This window comes from Dipodomys spectabilis, unplaced genomic scaffold (assembly GCF_019054845.1).
Source record: "Dipodomys spectabilis isolate Male_0828 unplaced genomic scaffold, ASM1905484v1 ptg000089l, whole genome shotgun sequence".
Classification (NCBI taxonomy): domain Eukaryota; kingdom Metazoa; phylum Chordata; class Mammalia; order Rodentia; family Heteromyidae; genus Dipodomys; species Dipodomys spectabilis.
Genome location: NW_024870766.1, coordinates 21,252,348 through 21,274,174, shown reverse-complemented (window position 1 = coordinate 21,274,174; position 21,827 = coordinate 21,252,348). Strand labels below are relative to the sequence as shown.

At 35.9% G+C, this 21,827-nt stretch overlaps 1 protein-coding gene across 1 annotated transcript in view; it reads left to right on the top strand.

Annotated features, from left to right (window-relative positions):
- The window catches only part of Immp2l (inner mitochondrial membrane peptidase subunit 2), an 850,586-nt gene that overhangs the window by 694,793 nt on the left and 133,966 nt on the right, over nucleotides 1–21,827 (top strand). The window lies entirely within an intron of this gene.

The window sequence follows — 21,827 nt, the reverse complement described above, 5'->3', positions numbered from 1 at the left end:
AGTCACTTGAACCTAAATTATACTTAATAAAAAATAAAATAAAAACCACTAAAATAGTGTTAACTGGAATTAACCTATTTCTGTATCTTCTGAACCCACTATAGACATTTCAATATCAAATTGTATTTTTTCATATTATACTAATTTATTCATTATGTTTGGTAACTATATTAAGAAATTATCTGGTTTATCATTAAGATATTTTAAAATGGCTATAATAAAGAAATTTAATAACAGATGCTTCAGAGGATGTGGCCAAAGGGGACCCTGTTGCACTGTTGTTCAACTACTTTGGAAAGCAGTATGGAGGTTCCTCAAAAGACTAAAATAGAGCTCCCCTATGACCCAGCACTTTTGGGCATTTACCCAAATGACCACACACAAAGCCATACTAAAGCTACCAGCACAACTATGTTCATCACAGCATTAGTAACCATAGCTAAGATATGGAACCAACACAGATGCTCCTCAGTAGATGAATGGATCAAGAAAATGTGGTATATATAATATGTGTGTGTGTGTGTGTGTGTGTGTGTGTGTGTGTGTGTGTGTGTGTGTGTGTAATGGAATTCTATGCCTCCATCAGAAAGACACCACCTCATTTGTAAGAAAATGGAAAGACTTGGAAAAATTATATTAAGTGAAGTAAGCCAGACCTAAAGAAACATAGATCCTATAGTTTCCCTTATTTGTAATAATTAGTATATGTCTAGGATAATCTATCAGATGAGCACAAGAGCTCAATAGCTATGTACATATAAGATGATGCTAAGTGAAATATACTCCAAGACATGGACATAAGAGGTTTTGCTTTGTTGCTGTTTTTAATGTACTACATGATTTCTTTTTTCTTTTGTGTATTTCTCCCCTATGGTTTATCCCCTGTTGTTGCTGTATTTGATTTTGATACCCTGAGTAATATGTGTGTGTGTGTGTGTGTGTGTGTGTGTGTGTGTGTGTGTGTATCAGGAAAGGGAAGGGGAACAAAAAAATGGGGAGACAAAGGACAAAGGGAGAACCAAAAAAATATGGATACTCACAAGACTATATGTTAGAAATGACATGGACAAATTGCAGGGGGCAGGATTGGGGAGGAGGGAAAGTGGGAGAAAAATGAGGGAGGAGGTAACAGGTTCAACAAGAATTGTACTCATTACCTTATTTATGCAACTGTAACCCCTCTATACATCACCCTGACAATGAAATTAAAATTAAAATAAAAGATATTTTAAATGTAGAATTATCCTTACAAATGACAGTTTCTTACAATTAAGTGAGAAGTATGTATTTTTATTTTTTCTGTACATTGGTAGACTTTGGAGAATAACGAGAACGAATATAGAGGGGCAGGGGTTTTTTTTTGGCCATAACAAAAGGCATGCAATTTATAAAGAATAGAGATTTATTTAATTAATGCTCTGGAGTCTAGGACATCAGAAGTATCTGTGAAGGCCCTTTGGCTGCATCAAACCATGGTGAGGGCCCTTTGATAATAAGAAAAATAAGACAGGCATGAATCTCACTTCCCCTGTTTATAAAGCCACAATGCCATCACAGGGGACCCCACCCTCATGATTTAATTTAGTACTAAATATCCCTTAAAGGCTCCACCTCTAATACCACTAAGGTGTGAATTTAGGAATTTAATTTCTAACAGAAGAGTAGGAGGTCACATCCAAATGAAAACGGATACCTCTCCAAAAGTTTGCCAAAGTTTTGGCATATAAAACATTGCCTGATTTTTTAAACATTTTTTTCTTTAATCAAGGCAACCAAATATTTTTACTAATGGAAATTAATTTGATGGAAATTAAATTATCAAATGCAACTTTGTCACTTGCCTTCTCTTCGTATTATAGTGGATCCCTCCTCACTCACAATATATCCCAAAATGGTGGCACAGGCCTAAAAACACTACTGGTGATAGTCATTCCTTCCCTTCTCTGCTTTGGAATATTCATACCTCCTTAAATAATTTGCAAACATTTTGTAGCTGCAAAAGAATGGTAATTAGTATATTTTAATAATTGAATTTATTACATATATTCTTATCCATTAAAATTACCTGATACTTCTATTTGTAGCTCTAGTTTCAAAATTAAAACATTTCTTTCATCTTAATGAATGAAGAAATCGAGTTATACTATTTTAGCTTTTGAGATTTCTTTCTTTCTTTCTCTTTCATTCTTTCTTTCTTGGCTTCTTGTATTTAAAATGGATTTGAAAAACAAAGGAAGTGCATGAATTCACTTGCAAACCATGTTTGGAAGAGAGGGAATACATTATGATTTTGGAGCTGTTGATGACTGATATAACAAGAGCTGCTATAAATTTAATCTCTATGTTAGTGAACTGTCAGTGTAGTTATAGCATCAATGAGAAATAAATTATTTCTCTCTAATTGAATAGAAAAGAATAATAACACTGATCTGGTTTCCTGAATCTCAAAGCCAAACTTCTTATAGTACCCTTCCTGTACTAACTGTACAGTATTGACAGACATACTTTAAAAGAATAAGAAAATTTTTTCTGTAGCCTCTCAAAAGTATTTTTTTAAACTCTATGAGTACATCTGTCAACATTCAATTGATTATCTTTAATTTGGCTTTTTTAAACCAAATATAAGGACTCCAGAAGCATCCTATGCCCACAAATGCCTTTTGCTAAGAGGTAATATTTTCTATGAAATTTTGCTATTCTAGTTCTAGCACATACACATAACTAAAATATTTCTAAATGAGGATAAACATAAAATATGCTGCTAAATTCAGATGGTTTAATTCCCTTGTTTGTTCCTCTTTTTCCCAATCTGTTTACTTGATACCTCCCACAAAATGGAACATAATGGTGCCCAGCAATTGCTTTCATTATTCTGACTCTCCTTATTCTAGATGTCCAACTTAATCTGTCAGTTGGAGGCTGATTATTGATGAATAACAATGGCACAAGTAAATAGTCAAATGTTTGATTCATGCATTCCTACAGATTGATTCATACATTCTTTATATTAATGTTAAGAATCCCCAGTATGAATGGATTTAGAATTCCTTAGTCTGAGGGTTTTCAATGTGAATGGTCATAAAAATCAAATTGATGCCTTGTCAAAAATACCATTTGTTGCCAGACACTGATGGCTCATGCATGTAATCCTAGCTACACAGGAGTCTGAGATCTGAGGATCAAGGTTCAAAATCAGCCTGGGCAGGAAAGTCTATGAGAGTATTATCCCAAATTGAACACCAAAAAAGTGGGAAGTAGAGCTGTAGCTCAAGTGGTAGAGTGCTAATGTTGAACAAAAAAGCTCAGAATTAGTTCCCAAGCCTGAGTTCAAACCCCAGGTCTGAGGGGTACAGTGGACAGTTGTTGGGCCTAATGTTGGAATTACTCATTTGGGTATTTTGAGATGGGATCCTGGAATCATTTTAACAGGTAATTGACCTGATTCAAATGCAATCAGAGCAAAACAGCAGTTGAAAACCCTTTTCTTCAGCGTCTCTCAGATCTCTGATATGGTGGTCAAACTTTTGATACCAGCTAGGCTACAAAGCAGACATCATCTAATGGTTATTCAGTGCAGGAACTAGAAGGAATCGTACAATGGTAGGACTTTTATTTTGTTATGAAAGTTGTAGCACCAGCTGCCAATATCCTAGGCTGGATGAAAAGCTTCCAGGGGTTTCTTTTGGTCAAAGTCAGAGATTATTCTAAAAGGAGTTTTGAGTTTGCTCCAGTATTTAGGTTGCTGATGAATCCCAGCATCAAGTTAGAACAAGTCTCAGGTAGTTTTGAGTTTGAAATCTTTGAAGAAAGTGCTCTCTGTAACACAATAAAAGCTCTCCAGAAAACCTTAATGATGGTCTTGTGCAGGTCTCCAGATGTCTGCCACGATAAGTGAACTGCTAGATGTTCCCTAGCAATTGAACACATTGACCTGTTACGCCGTGCTATTTAATATCGATCAGATGAATGTCATGGTTGGCCTGGCAGGAGCAGTGGTTTTGTTTCACCAAGGTTAATGGTGAGTTATTCTTCCAAACAACTGGATATCTATCCCAGGACTCCTTGTCTCTTCAGACCACTCCTGACTAATGAACATAAAACATTTCAGCAGCATTTGGGAGCCTTAATGTGCTCAATTTTTATTTTTTATTAAATGAGGCCACTGATCCCAGCCTCTGTTGGTTAATTGGTAACTTTCCAAAGCATATCTTGACATAAGCATTCATTAACACAACTTGTAGCTTTTGTAGCAGAAAGAAAAAGTGGATATTCTTCCTTTTCCAAGTCAATTTCTCTAAAGTGGTAGATTGATTTGACATGTCAGGTCTTACTAGTGTCTTAAGACACTTATATCATTTTTGATCATTTGTAAGAAAAGAGGTTGTTTTTTTCTCTTTAGGAATTTGTGCTCCCCAAAATGTCACTCTCTTTCTATATCGCCAGGCTCATAGACAGCCGCTTTTGTCTTGCCTTTAATTCTAGAAGATGTAATTGGTTAACAGACCAGAAATTAGCATTATTTCTACTTATCTAGGTAATGGTATTATTCTGCCTTTAACCAGATGTGCTTACAGCCTTTCAAATCTTCATATGTCTTGATGCTGAAGATATTTTTTAAAGCTAGACATAAAGAACTCTTTACCTTAAGAATAGGCTAAGTCTTGGGGTGGGGGGGGAAGATGGTTTGGGTGGGGGGAGGGAGATGATGGGAAGGGATGGGAAGGGGAAACAAAGGAGGAGGCTACAATGCTTGATAAGAAATGTACTCATGATCTTGCCCATGTAATTGTAGCCCATCTCTACAGTGTTTTCCACAATAAAAAAATAAAATAAAATACAAAAAAAAAGAATAGGCTAAGTCCTCTAATACCTTTTCCCCCACAATGTTGCTTCAACAGATGTGAGGATAAGTGTGTCATGTGGTAGATATACGTCTCGCATTTTTGTTTTCTTACTGCAAGTTCTATAAATTTGGTGGCTTTTTGGAGGGATTGCTAGAATAGATGAAAAATCTTGCAGTAGATATGTGGTGAAAGTCAACTGAGTCTCTCCATGTTTTTTAGGTATCACTTCACATTTTAGCATAAACATACTGTTTCTGTTGTTGATTCTATCACACTATTTTACCAGCACTGAATGGACTGAATAATATTCAAATATTAAGTATAATTTGTAAGGAGATTACCCAGATAAATGCCCACATACAAATTAAGATATAGACTGACAAGTACCTGTCTAAATTTCACTGAAGGAATGACATCTAATTGAAGCATTGTGGGCCTAATTATAGTCATCAAATAAAGGTGAGATACATTTAACAAGGAAATTTGGAGAAGATGAATGTTGGCAGAGTTTTGAAAGAAAGAGGAGGGGACCAATTTGGACTGGGAAAATAGATCTGTCGTTCACATTGAATAAACTGACAAATGACTAGGTGATATTAAATACTCTCTGTATGGATCATGAAAAATATGCTCCCTTCCATGGTTAGGTATGTTTCTGGTTCCTACCACTGAAAAAGAAAAATTAGGAAGGTGGTCTAATTCATCCTGCATGTCATAGTTTATGAAATGAAGCCCTCCCCCGAAAAAGAAGCTTTAGATTCAAGCAATTAGTAGTGTTAGATGGAAATGAGAATGCCCACAGCAGTAGAGTTTATTACTCATTCATTATTCCATACTTCAATATCAACCCACAGAACTTTGACTTCCAGTTTCCTAACTCTCCTAGTCCTACAGGGAGCATAGAAGATTATGACATGCAGGACTTTAGGTTATATGCTTTAATTACCTTTTTTTTTTTTCATTTGGAATATACTTGTTTTGTGGGAAACTTTAGTCATCATTTGACAGAATGTCTTTCTAAATTTTGCTTGTTCTGCAGTGGGTCTGTTGACTTTTTAGTGCCTCTCTTAAAAATGACTGATTTATTTTTCACTGTTTTTACTTTGGTGCATTTTGTTTTATTTTTATTTTTAATTTGTTATCTTTCAATATTTGTACAAAGGGACAACCTATTATTTTATGAGTACAATGCATATTAGATCACTGTCACTCCTTTCATTATTTCTCTCCCATTTCTCCCAACCACCCAAATCTGGCTCATTGCCTAGTTCTGCTTATATACATTGAGTATTATGTTTGTGTTCCAATACCTTTCCTCTTCATTTATCTCTTTGTGTCCCCTTGACCTCCCCTCATCCCATAAAATCCTGCTTTATTTTCATAAGTTTTGATGGAACTGGCTTTTATTGTTAACTTGAGTTTGGGAAAATGATAATGTATGTTTTTAGAACCACAGTGCTAGAAACCTCATCTCCTTTGTTCAAGAGCAAATATTTATTTTATACCTGCTATGTATTAGGCATGGTCTAGGCACTAAAACCAAAAAGCTGTGCATAACAGTTACATATATGTAGCTGTATGTACAATTCTTACAGTCCAGTATGTGACTAAAATAGATAAGCAGACACCTAACTAGAAATCCAAACAAGTCATTTGATTTCAAGATAGTGATACGCAATTCACATGATTCTATGATTAGAGGCCTTTTTGACTGTTCTTGTATGTATTTGTTTTTGGAATGTAGCTGATATAAAGATATATTTTTAACTATTAAGCTTGAAATCTCAGCATACTCTACTTCAATTATTTTTGAATGTTATTTCATTTGGCCGATTAGCTATTTTTATGGAATTTGAGGTCCAGTAATACGGTGTTATTTGGTAATGCTTTAAGTGTATGTTTTGAGCTACATATTATTAAGATGGAGGATCAGAAAGCACATTTGTATTACACTGACAGGATTAACCTTAATTGAGAGCACTTTAAGAGACCAGACCTTTATATTAATAATAAAAAAGACTACATAGCTTTCTCCAGTGTATTTTCTACTATTATTGAAAGTATGTGTTAACCAGAAGTATTCCACATGATTCTTTCCAGAGGGGTTGAGTAAAGTATAATGGACATGCCCAAATGTATTCCATATTTTTCTTGCTCACTGATACATGTTAACTTTTTTTTAAAGAAAAACAAAATCATGCTAAGTGGAAAATTGGAGAGAATTATTTTATCTTTGAATCCCTGTATTTAAAATATATATGGAGCTAGCATAAAGCTTTGTGGTAGAGTACTTGTCTAGCATGAGCCCCAGATTCAATGCTTAGCATTGCAGAATTTAAAAAAAGTGTACATGTATCTGAGATAAGAATCTGATGATTATAAGAAATATTCTCTTTTGCTTTGGTTTGGTTTAATATTAATTCACACTTTTAATGAATAAACAATTCTTTCCAATATAAGAAATTTATAATGTGCTATACTCCATAGATTTTGTGGTTATCATTTAATATAAATGCTATAAAGTTTTTGAGTGATAGATAATCCAGTGAAATAGAGGTATGCCAAGTAGCCTACAAAAATTTTCATTGTTGACTATTATATTAATACTATTATTATTTGAGTTCATGAAGAAAGTTAGGTGAAATTCTTTGTATACCATACTATCTTGCACAATTATTGAAGCCATGCTTATTTAAATTCTTAAATCTGTTTCACCATTACTTTCAGAGAACTAATAGGAAAATAATACTCTATCATTTTCAATAATAATAGAACAGGCAATATGTATCAGCATGCATGGGCTTTCTTCTCTACAATAATCAAAACAATCTGTGATCCTTTTTTTTCTCAATCTGTGATCAAGACTAAAGAAATTGGGCTGGCCAGGTGCGGGGCTCACACCTATAATCCTAACTACTCAGGAGGCTGAGATTTGAGGATTATAGTATGAAACCAGCCCAGGCAGAAAAGTCTCTGAGACTCTTGAATAAACTTCTCAGGATTACTATGGCTTTGTAGTAGAGTTTGAAATTTGGTATTGATATTCCTCCAGCACTGTTCTTTCTGCTAAGGATTGTTTTTGCTATTTGAGGTCTTTTATTGTTCCATATGAATTTTTGGATTGCTTCTTCTATTTCATTGAAGAATGAAGTTGGGATATTGATAGGAAAGACTTGGAAAAAATTGTATTAAGTCAGACCCAAACAAAGATATGTCCCATGGTTTCTCTTATATGTAATAGCTAGTATGCATCTAGGATAATCTTACCAGACAAGCAGTAAAGGTCAAAAGCTATATACATTGACCACATAAGATGATGCTAAGCAAAATGAACCCCAGGATAGGGACACAAGAGGTTTTATCTTTGCCACTGCTGTTTTTAATGTACTATGTGATTTTTTGTGTGTGTCTTTTATATGTTCTTCCCCCATGGTAAAACCCCTGTTTTCACTGTATTTGATTTCAGTGCCCTGCATCTTGTATATACATTTTTCTAATTTGGGAAGGGGAAGGGAAATAACAAAACCCATTGTAATAATGAGATGTACAAGACACTATGTTGAAAAAGAACTTTACAACTTGGATGGGGAGGGAGGAGTTGAGGGGTGAGGAGGGAAAAGATGATAGGGGAAAAACAAAGGAGGGGATAACAATGCTTGATAGGAAATCACCTTACTCATGTAACTTTAACCCCTCTGTACACTATCTTTACAATAAAATACATTATATATAACATATTATATAATGTATTTTATTTTTATTATATATTACACACACACACACACACACACACACACACACACACACACACACGCACACACACACACACACACAGATCCTGGGGCTTAAATTCAGGATCTGGGTGCTGTCCCAAAGCTCTGTTCCTCAAGGACAGTGCTATATCACTTGAGCCACAGGTCCACTTTCAATTTGTTGGAGAGTGAGTTGGAGATAAGGGTCTAAGGAGCTTTTCTGCCTAGGCTAGCTTTAAAACATGAACCTTGGATTTCAGCCCTCTGTGTATCTGTTATTACAGGTTTGAACCACCAGCTCTCAGCTGACATTTTTATTTTAAAGGAAACTCGCTTCTGCTCTCTGAAGGCATTCCAGGTGTTATTCAAATTCCCTCTCATCAGCAATGAGTACTCTATAAAAAGGGATGGGACAAAAACTACAAAGTAAAACCTTATAAACACATAGTCTAGAGACTAAGGAGTATAAACAATAGTTTTACAGCAGATATACATTTATTCCTGGTAAAATTAATAGATATCATCTTTTAAAGAAAAATATCAACAAATACACATAAACGTACCATAAAATTACCAGTCCCATAAGAACAAACTTTCTGGCATATTATAATTTTGTGTGTATTTATGTATCTTTGTCTTCTTTCACTATGTGTATTCATATATCTGCAAATGGAATAAAATTATACATTTTAGTCTCTGTTTATATAATTTATCATGGAAATATTCCCACGTTGTAGTAATCTATTTCTGCATAACAAACCTCCTAAAATGTACTTGTTTACAACAATAGCTTCTTGGTGAGGGCTCACGAGGGACAAACTATGTCTCTGTTCTACTTCTGGCTTCTGCTGGAAGGGCTGGAACCATGGAGACATGTTCATTCCCGTATCTGATGACTGATGCTGGCTGTTGGCTTAGACCTTATCTTGGCCTGTCAATTGGCCTGCCACCATTTGGACTATGTAGCTGAGGTTCCTGTGGGAAGACAATTGCCCCATGAATATTTCATGTCTCTGTCTGGTCCAGGTTCTCTAAACAAAGGAATCTGTAGCCAGTTTAAGAGTGTTCTTGATAAAGAGACATTCCAAGACTAGACAGAGTCCAGAGTAAAGACAGAAACCTATCTCTGTCCTCATCAGGGGATTTGCTTACATTTTAAAATAAAGATAATGTTTCTGCCTCTCCTATGAGGAGATTGGCACATTGCCAACAGCCTTCTATAACATCAATGTTTTCTAAGTTTGGGTTTCCTCTCCCATAATGTACCCCATTTCTTGTGCAGGCACATCTGGCCTTCAGGAGGTTTCCTTTCAAGCACTGGAACTTGGAGAAACAAAATGTTGCTTTGGCTGTTATAGACTGTCTTTATCTCTGATACCCAGGACATAATCTACTATATAGGTGTGTCTGTGTGTGTCTGTGTGTCTGTGTGTGTGTGTGTGTGTCTGTGTGTGTGTCTGTGTGTGTGTCTGTGTCTGTGTGTGTCTGTGTGTGTGTGTGTCTGTGTGTGTGTGTGTCTGTGTCTGTGTATGTCTGTGTGTCTGTGTGTCTGTGTGTGTGTCTGTGTGTGTGTCTGTGTGTGTGTGTGTGTCTGTGTGTGTGTCTGTGTCTGTGTGTGTCTGTGTGTGTGTGTGTCTGTGTGTGTGTGTCTGTGTCTGTGTGTGTCTGTGTGTGTGTGTCTGTGTGTGTGTCTGTGTGTGTGTGTCTGTGTGTGTGTCTGTGTGTCTGTGTGTGTGTGTGTGTGTCTGTGTGTGTGTCTGTGTGTGTGTCTGTGTCTGTGTGTGTCTGTGTGTCTGTGTGTCTGTCTGTGTGTCTGTGTCTGTGTGTGTCTGTGTGTCTGTGTGTGTGTGTGATACACACACATGCCCATCCCATTCACTTATCTGTCTATTCATCAATCCATCTGTTGTCCATCTAAAATCTCAGACTCCATATCAGTTTTTGAGAGAATAGTTTCCTCACAAAATATTAGCTGTAAATAACAACTGATACTGGAGTGGATGTGGCCAAAAAGGGAACCCTACTGCATTGTTGGTGGGAGTGTAAACTTGTTCAACCACTTTGGAAAGCAGTATGGAGGTTCCTCAAAAGACTCCACATAGAGCTCCCCTATGACCCAGCAATCCCACTTTTGGGCATTTACCCAAATGATCACAAGGCTATACTAAAGCTACCAGCACAACTATGTTTGTTGCAGCATTATTTACCATAGCTAAGATATGGAACCAACCCAGATGCCCTTCAGAAGATGAATGGATCAAGAAAATGTAGAATATTTATATAATGGAATTCTATGCCTCCACCAGAAAGAATGACATTGCCCCATTTGTTAGGAAATGGAAAGACTTGGAAAACATTATATTAAGTGAAGTAAGCCAGGCCCAAAGAAACATAGATCCCATAGCTTCCCTTATTTGCAATAACTAGATGTCTAGGACAAGCAGAAAAGCTCAAAAGCTATGTACATATGATCATATAACCTGATGCTAAGTGAAATGAACCCCAAGATAGGGACACAAGAGGGTTTATCTTTGTTGCTGTTGTTTTTAATGTAGTTATAATGTACTATGTGAATTCTTTTGTTTCTTTCCTATGTTCTCCCCCCATGGTATAACCCCTGTTTTCACTGTTTTTGATTCTGGTGCCCTGCATCTTGTATATACATTTTTCTAATTTGGGGAGGGGAAGGGAAATAACAAAATGCTGAAACAAGGATACAGGATGACCCATTGTAACAATGAGATGTACAAGATACTATGTTGAAAACAAACTTTACAACTTTGCAGGGGAAGAGGTGGAGAGATGGGGAGATGGGGAAGGAAGGTATGGTAGGGAAAAACCTAAAGAGGAGGTAACAATGCTCAATAGGAAATGTACTCATTACCTTTCTCATGTAACTGTAACCCCTCTATACAGTATTTTTACAATAAAAAATATAAGCTGTATTCAAAAGGCAAATATCTTCAAAGAAATGCCCTTGTAGAAGTTGTATTATCTCAGAAGTCACATTGTGACTGTCTTAATGTAGTCCGTAGATCAATCATCCACAAAGGCTGGCCTAGGCTCAAGGATACACTAAGCAGGCTCCAACTCTTAACAAAGGAGTGCTAAGATTCTAGGGTCAGACATAAGGCTACACCATTATCTAAAACTTTAATCTGGGAAACACATCAATATAATTGAACCTATTACAACCTATGTAATTTAAATTCTTGTTGAGAGAAAGTTACCATTTCCTCATTTCTTCCAGCCTGGAATTCCTTAGATAGCAATGCCAAAGGCTAGGGGTTCTATGCTGTGTGTTCTATGCTGAGTTAGTTTAATCTGGTAGGATAAACGCAGATGCAAAGGGAAGTGAGGCAGGGAAGGCAGGAAGGCCAAAACCGGGATGATTTAGAGGTGATCAGTGCTCAGTATTAAACATGATGGGTGGCTCAGTGTTGCAGAATCATATTCTTAATGGGGATGTAAACATTGTCTTGGGACAAGGAAAGAAGGGAGAATAATTTATCTACTGAATCCTGTCTACCATTGGTTAATCTGTTCATGGGGCATTAATTCCTCCAGACATCTTGTATCTACTTGAAGGGGGCCACTTTTCTGATAGACACAGTAAATATGAAGTGACTTACCAGATGGGTCTAATGTGTTTTGTTTTTTTTTTCCCCCTCATCAGCATGAATTGTGCTCTAAAGATGAACTGCATAAATCTTTGTGTACTTGCCACATTATAAACTTAAAGGAAGTTATAGAGTTGAATCTCAAGATCTTTGAAGATACGGGTTCTAAATTTTGTTATCTACTAGCAGATATACTTACTTAATTCCCTTAAAACATATTTACTGTCCAAGTGATCAAGAATTAGACTTAACATTATACCCTAGACTTTGTCAATGTTGCAATTGCTTCCAATTAAAAAGGATAAAAAAATTCTTTTTGTTTTCTCAGGTACTTTTATTTTTGAATACTTTTATTTTACCTCTAAAAGACTATTATATCATTTTTATTTTTATTTTGGTAAATTATTTTTCATGTCTTTTTCAATTTTTCTATTAGGAAATGTTTTCTTTTTTAAAACTGCTGCTTGAACACATGGTATAGATGGTAAATAGGAGGTATTTCCTTAAGTTTGAAATTTTTTTCCCATTTTCATTTTTCTTTTTTTTAATTCATTTTCATTCCCATATTTTTGTCAAATGTCATAAACATCAAAATTTTGTTTTATACTGTATGACTATTAATAAAATCTTATGTTTTATTATGCTTTCCAATTTGTTACAGCTGACATACATCTTTCATTCATTCTGAATTTATTTTCTGATTAAGCACTATACTATCTGCTTCTAGTCATTTTCCCATGGATTCCCTTTGGATTTCTTGGTAGCTAATTATATCATCTTTAAATGTCACTTTTTTATTTTCTATGTTCATTTTCTCATACATATATTCAGTTTTTCTCTAAAAGAAAACATGGGTTATGGTGCAGTACTTGGGTTTGAACTTAGGGTCTCTCACTTGCCAGGTAGGTACTCTGCTGTCATTCTGTCCAGCCCTTTGTTATGACATTTTTTTTTCCTTTAGAGAGCTAAGGATGGAACTCAGGGCCCCATACTTGACAGGCAAGTGCTCTTCCACTGATCTAAATCTCCAACCCCTTGATAGGATATTTCTAAGATGATTAGAAACATAAATTTTAGTTACTGAATTAGTTTCTGCCTGTGTAGAATAATTTGTATTTTTTTGGGGGGAGGGTCCGGTTGTGGGGCCTGAACTCTGGGCCTGGACGCTGTCCCTCAGCTCTTCAGCTCAAGGCTAGTACTCTACCACTATGAGCCACAGTGCCACTTCCAGCTTTTTTCTTTTTGCTTATGTGGTGTTGAGGAATCGAACCCAGAGCCTCAGGCATGCAAGGCAAGCACTCTACCACTGAGCCACCTTCCCAGCCCCAATAATTTGTATTTTTAAATGTATAAATAATATTGTGAAGTATTTTAATAAGTGAATCCTTTTTACATTTCTGATAACACATGAGAAGAAGGTCTGTAGGCACAGAATTAGTGGGTATACAACTTTTAAGGCTCATTATGCATCTTACCATTTTGTTAAATTTCCCCATAAATGTTTACTGCTAAAGAATTCCAGTAGCACTGTGGAGCATCAATATCACTTTTACTTACTAATCTTTCAAGTCTATCACTCATTTTAACTTTTATTAATTACATATGACATCATTATTTTCATTTCTATTCTGGTTTTATTATAAGAACATTAGAACATGTTCTTATATTCTCATTAAGTGATTTGTTTCGTCTATAAATTTTTCTTATAGTAACTTAGTCTTTCTTAATTGGTACTTGTTTTTGCAAATTGGTTTATATAAAAACACCATTAACAGATCACAAATGATATTTAGAGCAATTATTTTTCCTACACTGTAGTTTGATTTTTAATATGCGTGTATGTGTGTGTGTGTGTGAGAGAGAGCGAGAGAGAGAGAGAAGAGAAAGAGAAAGAGAAAGAGAGTGAGAAACAGCGAAAGAAACAGACACAGAGAGAGTCTATCTTGCTATATAGCCCAGGCTGGTCTTGAATTCATGGCTTTTATTGCCTAGTACTGAGATTATATGCATGAACAACCACACCTGCCTTTGTAGTTTGATTTTTTAATTATATATATATATATATATATATATATATATATATATTAGCACTCTCCAATTTTAATTGCTTTATTTGTACTTTCTTTTCATTGTTAATAAGTTATACTTCATTAAGAAACTAGATACATGAACTCAGGTATTTTTTAAAAATAAACCCATTGTAAACAGTTTTAGGTTCACAGCAAAATTAAGTGAAAGAATAGTTTCTTACTTACCTACTGTCCTCAAACACATGTAACTTCCTCCAATATTTATAGTTTGTATCACAATGGAACAAGCAATGACCATACCTGGAATGATCATTACCCAGCTAGGCGCCAGTGGCTCATGCCTGTAATCCTAGCTATTCAGGAGGCTGATATAGGAGGATCACGGCTCAGAGGCAGCTGGGAAGGAAAGTCTGTGAAACTCTTATCTCCAATAAGCCACCAGAAAGACAGAGGAGTCACTGTGGCTCACGTGGTAGAGCACTAGACTTGAGCTATAGAGCTGAGGGACAGCATCCAAGCCCAGAGTTCAAGCCCCATGACCAAACAAAAACTTTTTCTAAATAAAGAGCATTACCCAAAGCCTCTAGTTTACATGAGAATTCATGCCTGTCCTATGCATTCTCTGCCTCTGAGAAAACTCATGTCATTTGTTCCTCATTTCACTATTATACAGAATGGTCTCAATAACCTAAAAATCATCTGTGCTTTGCTGTGCTTCCTTCCCTTCTCCATCTCCTAACCTCTTATACTTTGAACCTGTCCCAATAGATTTTCTTCCAGAATGCTAAAGAGTTCAAATTTTACATGCTTTTCAGATTGGCTTTATTTAGTAATATGTGTTTCACTTTATCACAGACACTTTCATGGCTTCATTGCTCATTTCTTCTGAGTGATGAATAGTATTTAATTGTCTAAAGCTACCACAGTTTGTCCATTCATCTGCAGATGGATATCATGGGTGCTTCCAAATTTTGGCAGCTACGAACATAGAATCTATAAGCAGGTTTTTTGTATGGAAATACATCTCTAATTTATGTAGAGAAATACCAAGGACTATAACTGGCTAGGTAATGTGGTAAAAGTACAATTCATTTTGTAAGAAACCACTACACTGTCTTTTGAAATAGCTGTATAATTTTGTGTTCCCACCAGTAGTGAACGGGACTTATTGTTCCATATACTTAAGAGGATTTGATGCTGCCATTGTTGTAAATAGTAGCCTATCCAGTATGTATGTTTTTATAATTGTTTTTATAAGTCACTAATGACATAAGATTTTTGAAAATCATTCCATACACCTGTGTTTATACTTTGATGAGGTTTCTTTTCAAGTTTATTTTTTTATCTACTTTTTAAAATCAGGTAACTTCTTTTCTTTTCTTTTCTTTTTTTTTGGGGGGGGGTCTGGTTTTGGGGCCTGGGCGCTGTCCCTCAGCACTCTACCACTTGAACTACAGTACCACTTCCAGCTTTTTTCTTTTTGCTTATGTGGTGCTGAGGAATCGAGCCCAGGGCCTCAGGCATGCAAGGCAAGCACTCTACCACTGAGCCACCTTCCCAGCCCATAACTTATTTTCTTAATGAGTTATAATGGTTCCTCCCATATTTTGAGTATTTGTCATTTATCAATTATGTCTTTTACAAATACTTGCCCCAGTGTATTACTTGCATTTTCATTCTCTTGACCTTATCTTTCACAGAACGTAAGTCTTCAATTTTAATAAAATCTAGCTTATCAATTATTTCTTTCATTGATTTGCATTTGATGTTTTATCGACAATTCACCATTCCCAAGGTCATTGGAAATTTCTCTTAGATTATGTTTTATGAGTTTTAAATTTTTGTGCTTTACATTTAGGTATTTCATACATTTTGAGTTCATTTTTTAGAAGACTTTATGTGTCTAGAGTCATTGCAAATGCATGCATACTTGTCCAATGCTATATTTTGGAAAAGAAATTCTTTTACCATTGAATTCTTTGTCAAAGATTAATTGACTATATATATATATATATATATATGGGCCTCTTTGTGTTCTGTCCTATTGATTCACTTGCCTATTCTTTTGCCAATATCACACTGTCTTGATTAATGTTGCTATATAGGAATCTTAAAGCCAAGTGATGTCAGCTCTCTGCCTTTCTTCTCCTTCAATATCAACTTGTTTATTCTAGTTCTTTTGCCTCTTTAAACTTTACATTTTTGGTTTTGATTGGGATTTGTTGGATTTTCAGAAAAGTTAGAATCTGTGATTAGCTACAAAGAAATATTCAACTTCTTTTTATGCTGTCTGTATTATTTGAAGCTCTTTCAAATGGACAAAGCATGTATTAAATTTACTTTAGCCAAAAATGAATCTATTTTAAATAAAACATAGTAACATTACAAAAATATAAATGGACCATATTACCTTTTCCTCTATCAATTTTATGCATTTAAAGGTTTCAACAAATCTTCCAATATAATGATAGCCTAACATTTCCCAAATTATATTCATATATTTTATTTGAATGTATTTATTTTGCTATTTTAAAAAAATCAGTATAATTCAACAAGTATTTCTTGAGAATCCATGATATATGACATCTTTTATTGTCATATTGTAAAAGTTAGAAAACTTCAGGACTTGAGATTGTGACATAAGAGTTTTTGTACTCGTGTGAATGAAAGGCTGAATAAAAAGATAGCATAAACTGAATAAGCTCTGGTTCTAAAGAGTAGGTTGTGACTTTCAGCTCTAATAATAGTAATAGAGGAAGAAATAAATGTCAAAGACCAGCAGGACTGTTGAATGATACTAATTATAAGATTAGATTATCTCAAGGTAATGAGGGCACTGAGGTAGTAATAGGGTGATTCTGATCACAAGGATTAAGATAGGAGCTAATAGATCACAAATCCTTATATGCTTATTTATTTTTGAGTAAAAACAGAAAAAAAGAAGGAAGTGTTCAATGCTGAATCAGAAAAATCAGAATTCAGAGAAGCTATGAAGCAAAGTAAGGATTCTGGCCTTGAGCTTAGATACTTGGTGTTTCTGAAAGTTAGTACTCACATTACTTAGGCCAAATCAATTTGCTATTCAGTTTCTCAGTTTTCCTAAGTTATTAGAGTGAAATATACATGTATGTGTGCCCATGTGTCCGTGTGTCCATGTATGTGTGTGTGTGTGTGTGTGTATTTAACATCACTAGCAGATTTCTTACAGGTTAAACAATGATGACAAATCACCTGGTTGTAGTAATTAGTCAAGAGCTTACCCAAGACAGTGATGGTTTCCCAAATGAATATTAATATGTATTAAATGTACACAGCTTAGCATGCACACAGTGCATGCTAAGGAAGGCATGTGTGCATGCCAAGGAAGGCATATATGAAGATAAGCAATAGAATCCAAGAGATTAAAGAGATGAGAGAAAAAGGGAAAAAGTTAGAAAGGAGTGAGAAAGGGAGGAGAGAGGTTGAGCAGATCTGTCTGGAAACAACTCACATGCAACTCTTGGGTTCTCAGGTTGAAAGCCTAAAATTGCAGCACTGGCTACTTTCCAATCCCTCCCAGCTAAGCTCCTTGGCAACTAAAAGAAACAGGAAAAAAGAAATTGTACCTGGACTCCTGGGGCCTCACTTTCTAGGGCTTTTATTCTATTTCTCCCCATTTTAGCCAGAATTCAGGAACTGTTGTGCAGTTTTGGTGTTCTTGTGGAATGCCATGATCATCCTATGAACTTTCTGGCCATCGGTGGTTGTGGGAGAAGCAAAGATGGAAATGTGAGAGACCTGGGAGGTCAGTCTGACATCTTGGATAGCACCACAGAGTCCCTTAGGTTCTGCCTTTACCATGTCTCATCTGGAATGCTGCCCAAGTATCTTACCTAACTCCCTGCCATTAAGAATTACCTTTCTAAAAGGAGGAGGCTGCAATACTTGGTAAGAAATGTACGCATTATCCTGCCCATGTAATTGTAACCCCTCTGTACAGTATGTTCACAAATAAAATAAAATTAAAAAAAAAAAGAATTACCTTTCTAAAATACAATATCCTCATTGGCTCATCTCTCTATTGAGTGGCCTTAGAATAAAGTTAAAATACCTTAGCATATGAAGTATGGTCATCCATTTGTTACAAGCTCAGCTTTCCCATCCTCTTCAGTCCACTCTTTTCTCCAGTCAATATTGCTAAACTTTTTTCGCCTCCCTTCCATTGCATACTCTTTTTGGCCTGCTATCTGTAATTGCTGCTGCCTGGAATATTAGCACTTTTTTTTCTTATGTTCTTACACACTGAATTAAATATTTATCTCTTTTGTGAATTTTCCCCTAGTCTCCTTTAGCATTTTGTACATACCTATAAACGTTTACCTCTAATAAATCATATTTATTTAATAATGTATTTCATTTCTTGAAAGCAAACTCTAGGCCTTATTGATCTTTGCATTTCGCTTCTGCTCTGGGGAGCCCGGCAAACAATGGATGTTGAAAAATGTTTCCCAATATGAGTACTAAGTAAATACAGTAATCAGTGTGCACTGGAAATCTGGAAACTTCTTGTTCACAAGGCTGTTGGCTCAGTGATGAGAGTGATTGTTTAAAATGCAAATCCAGTCTTCTCACTTTTCCACTTCATCCCTTCCAAAGCTTCCCACTGTACTTGGATTCTGTTTTGTCGTAGCATGCACAGTCTACTGGTCTGCCTGAACTAGCCCGTCCTTTTCCTCCAGTCATCTCTCCTCACCTTGCTTCCTGTCCCCAGGCCATAGCGACTATAGCCTTCTTCCTGTCTCCATTGCAAAATCTTGTGCTGCTTCCTCAAGTCTGGGCTATTCTTCTCTTGGCATTGGTTGGCTAAGCCTTCTTCTAGCTTCAGGTCTCAGCTTGGCTATCATTTCCTTAGCAAGACCCTCTCCCAAATCACATTTCCCTTCTATCATCTCACACTGCTGGCTTTCTACTTTTTATTGTGCTTACTACTGATGGAAAATGACTCATACTCAAAGCATTCACCTTTCTCCCTGACAACCAAACCTTAGAACTGTCCTTGCTGCCAACCTCACTGAGTCATTTCCCTGCCCCCCACCCCCTGAAGAAACATACTAGGTGGTTTTGGAAGAGAGCCTGAGACCAAGGCCATGTCTGGTGTGGATGCTCTGGCCCAAAAAGACGCTGTTGAAATCTTGAAAGCCTCTACTCAAGATCAGATTGCTCTCCCACCCCACCTCTGTCTCACCTCTTCTCACCCTTCCCAGGTTTCCTTTTTGCATAAAACCTATTGGACTGTTGAGTTTTTCCCTTTCTGCTGATTTCCTTCCCTTTCAATTACAATGTGTAATTTTGGTTTAGATTTGTTTATTTTTGTCCATCCTGTTCACTAGGCTTTAATCTCCATGACAGGCAAGGACTTCATGCGTTGTGTTCTAACACACATTTCATCAGGGTTCCTGAAACACTTCTGTCCAAAAGAGTGGCAAGCTTTAGGATTATGCGTGCTATCAATAGTTTGCCATTTCTCTCCTCTCCTCTTATTCTTAACTCTGATACCCCTACGGTTTTCTAGTAAGTTTAAGAGTCTGTCAACTGATTGACGGGCTTCCTCCATAACCTAAATCATCACCACCTGGAATAATGAGTTTCGTGTAGAGTTCAAACTTTCAAGTGCAAATAGAGTATTTTTCTTCTTTCCACCAGAATTGAAATTAATCTTTCTTTTTATTATTCCTGTAAGATCGTTGGCACTGGAACAGTTGTTAAAAATATGCTCTAAAATGCTTACTGGGCTGTAAGTAACAGTAACACTATATTAAAAGTTCATAGTCATTATCTCGTTTGTCTTTTTGTTGTTAGTTTTGATGGAGGCTGAATTTAGAATGACCAGCACAAAGCTACACAGACTATCGTGAATAATCCAATATTAATGTATTTTATTTCAGATTTTTAAAACATTTGATTTGATATAGCTAATTTAGTTTCTTGAAGCTCTGGTTTAAAATCTAATTAAGATATCTTAAGTTGCTCAATTTCCCCTTGAGTAGCCTGCTTTGCTCATAATTTTCAGGTTTCAAGACTTTCTCTAAAAGATTTCTTCCATTGCTTTTCTACAATTAAGCTTGTCTTCCATTAAGCTTGGTTAGGCTTCGTCATGAGTTAGATTGTTAATCAATCAGTTTCATTAATTAAGAGCAATAAGATTTCTCAGAAAATCTCTTTGTGTACAAGGCAACTTAAGGGATATGCTTCTCCTTTTGCAAATGCTGACAGAGCAAGTTATAGATATTTTGGAAATGAATTAACTTTTCTCTTTTTCTCACTAATTTAGCCTTCTAAATTAGTCACTTCTCCCTGGCCTTCTCAAACCTTCTCAAAAGGTTCAAAACACAGCAACATTCTAAGGTGGTGCCTGAGGCTTGAGGAGGTTGGCATTTGATTTGCCCTTTGGCACAGTGTACAGTAGCCCTTGCCAGCCCCAGACCTTCTGAGTTGAGTTTATGACTTCCAGTGCAATCTGCCTCTGTTGTCCTGTGGCCTGTGGACCTGAACTCAAGCTTCCATTTCCATGGCATTATATTGCAATGCACCATCTGGTCAGCAAGCCCTGCATCCAAGAGATTTGGAATTGTAGTGCTGAGGAGCTAATTATGTTCAGTGAGTGTTTCATGATTTGCTATTCTAGCCAAACAAACAGAAATAAATTACTGAAATATTTTCTTTCTGTTCTCCTGTTCAGCAGATTTGAATGTATAGGGGGAAAATCCCCAAATAGTTAGAAAATTATTGGAGGAACGATTGAGCCCATTTTGCATAACTAATTGTGCATATGTTCTAAATTGTAATCTTTTTGGACTTGAGATTGATAAGAATATTTAATGTGTTTCTGCCCCATTTTACAGTGGACAATTTTCATGCTAAGTGCTTTAATGTATGTCTGCAATGCTAATGCATCACTAGAGGCTGAACAGTGCAGTGCTTTGAGCAGACTTTATGAATTTGGGATTTACTGACATGACAGTATTCATTTTAACTGAGACATATTTACATTTGCACCTTTTGAAAAGCATGCCATGGAGATAGAGGCAAAATTTTAAGTCTTATATCTGTTCTTAGACAAGTAAATAATATATAAATTGATCTTGGCAGTTACTTTGGCAAATGTTTAGGCATTTCCTCTTTGCCAAGCCTAGCTGTCAGACAACTAGTCCTCAATAGTTCTTACCTGAAACTTACCGTGTCAATTTGAACCACCATCCTCAGATCTCAGCCTCCTGAGTAGTGAGGATTACAGGTGGGAGCCACCAGCAATACTCTTTTAACACTAAATTGTACCCTCAGCCTAAATAGCATTGGCTTTACTTCATATCCTGTCTTCTCAACTTAGCCCAACCAATTGTTTGTTATAATTAAATCAATATTAGTTTTAAATATTCTGTGTAAGAAGTTTTAGCATGTGTTTATATATTTAAAATAAAATTCAAAACAAATATGTATGACATTTTTTATAAAAATCAGAATGTCAATGAAATTAATACACATTTCTTTACCCTTTCATATGCTGTATGGCATAAATTATATATAGTATGGTAGGTATTTTTA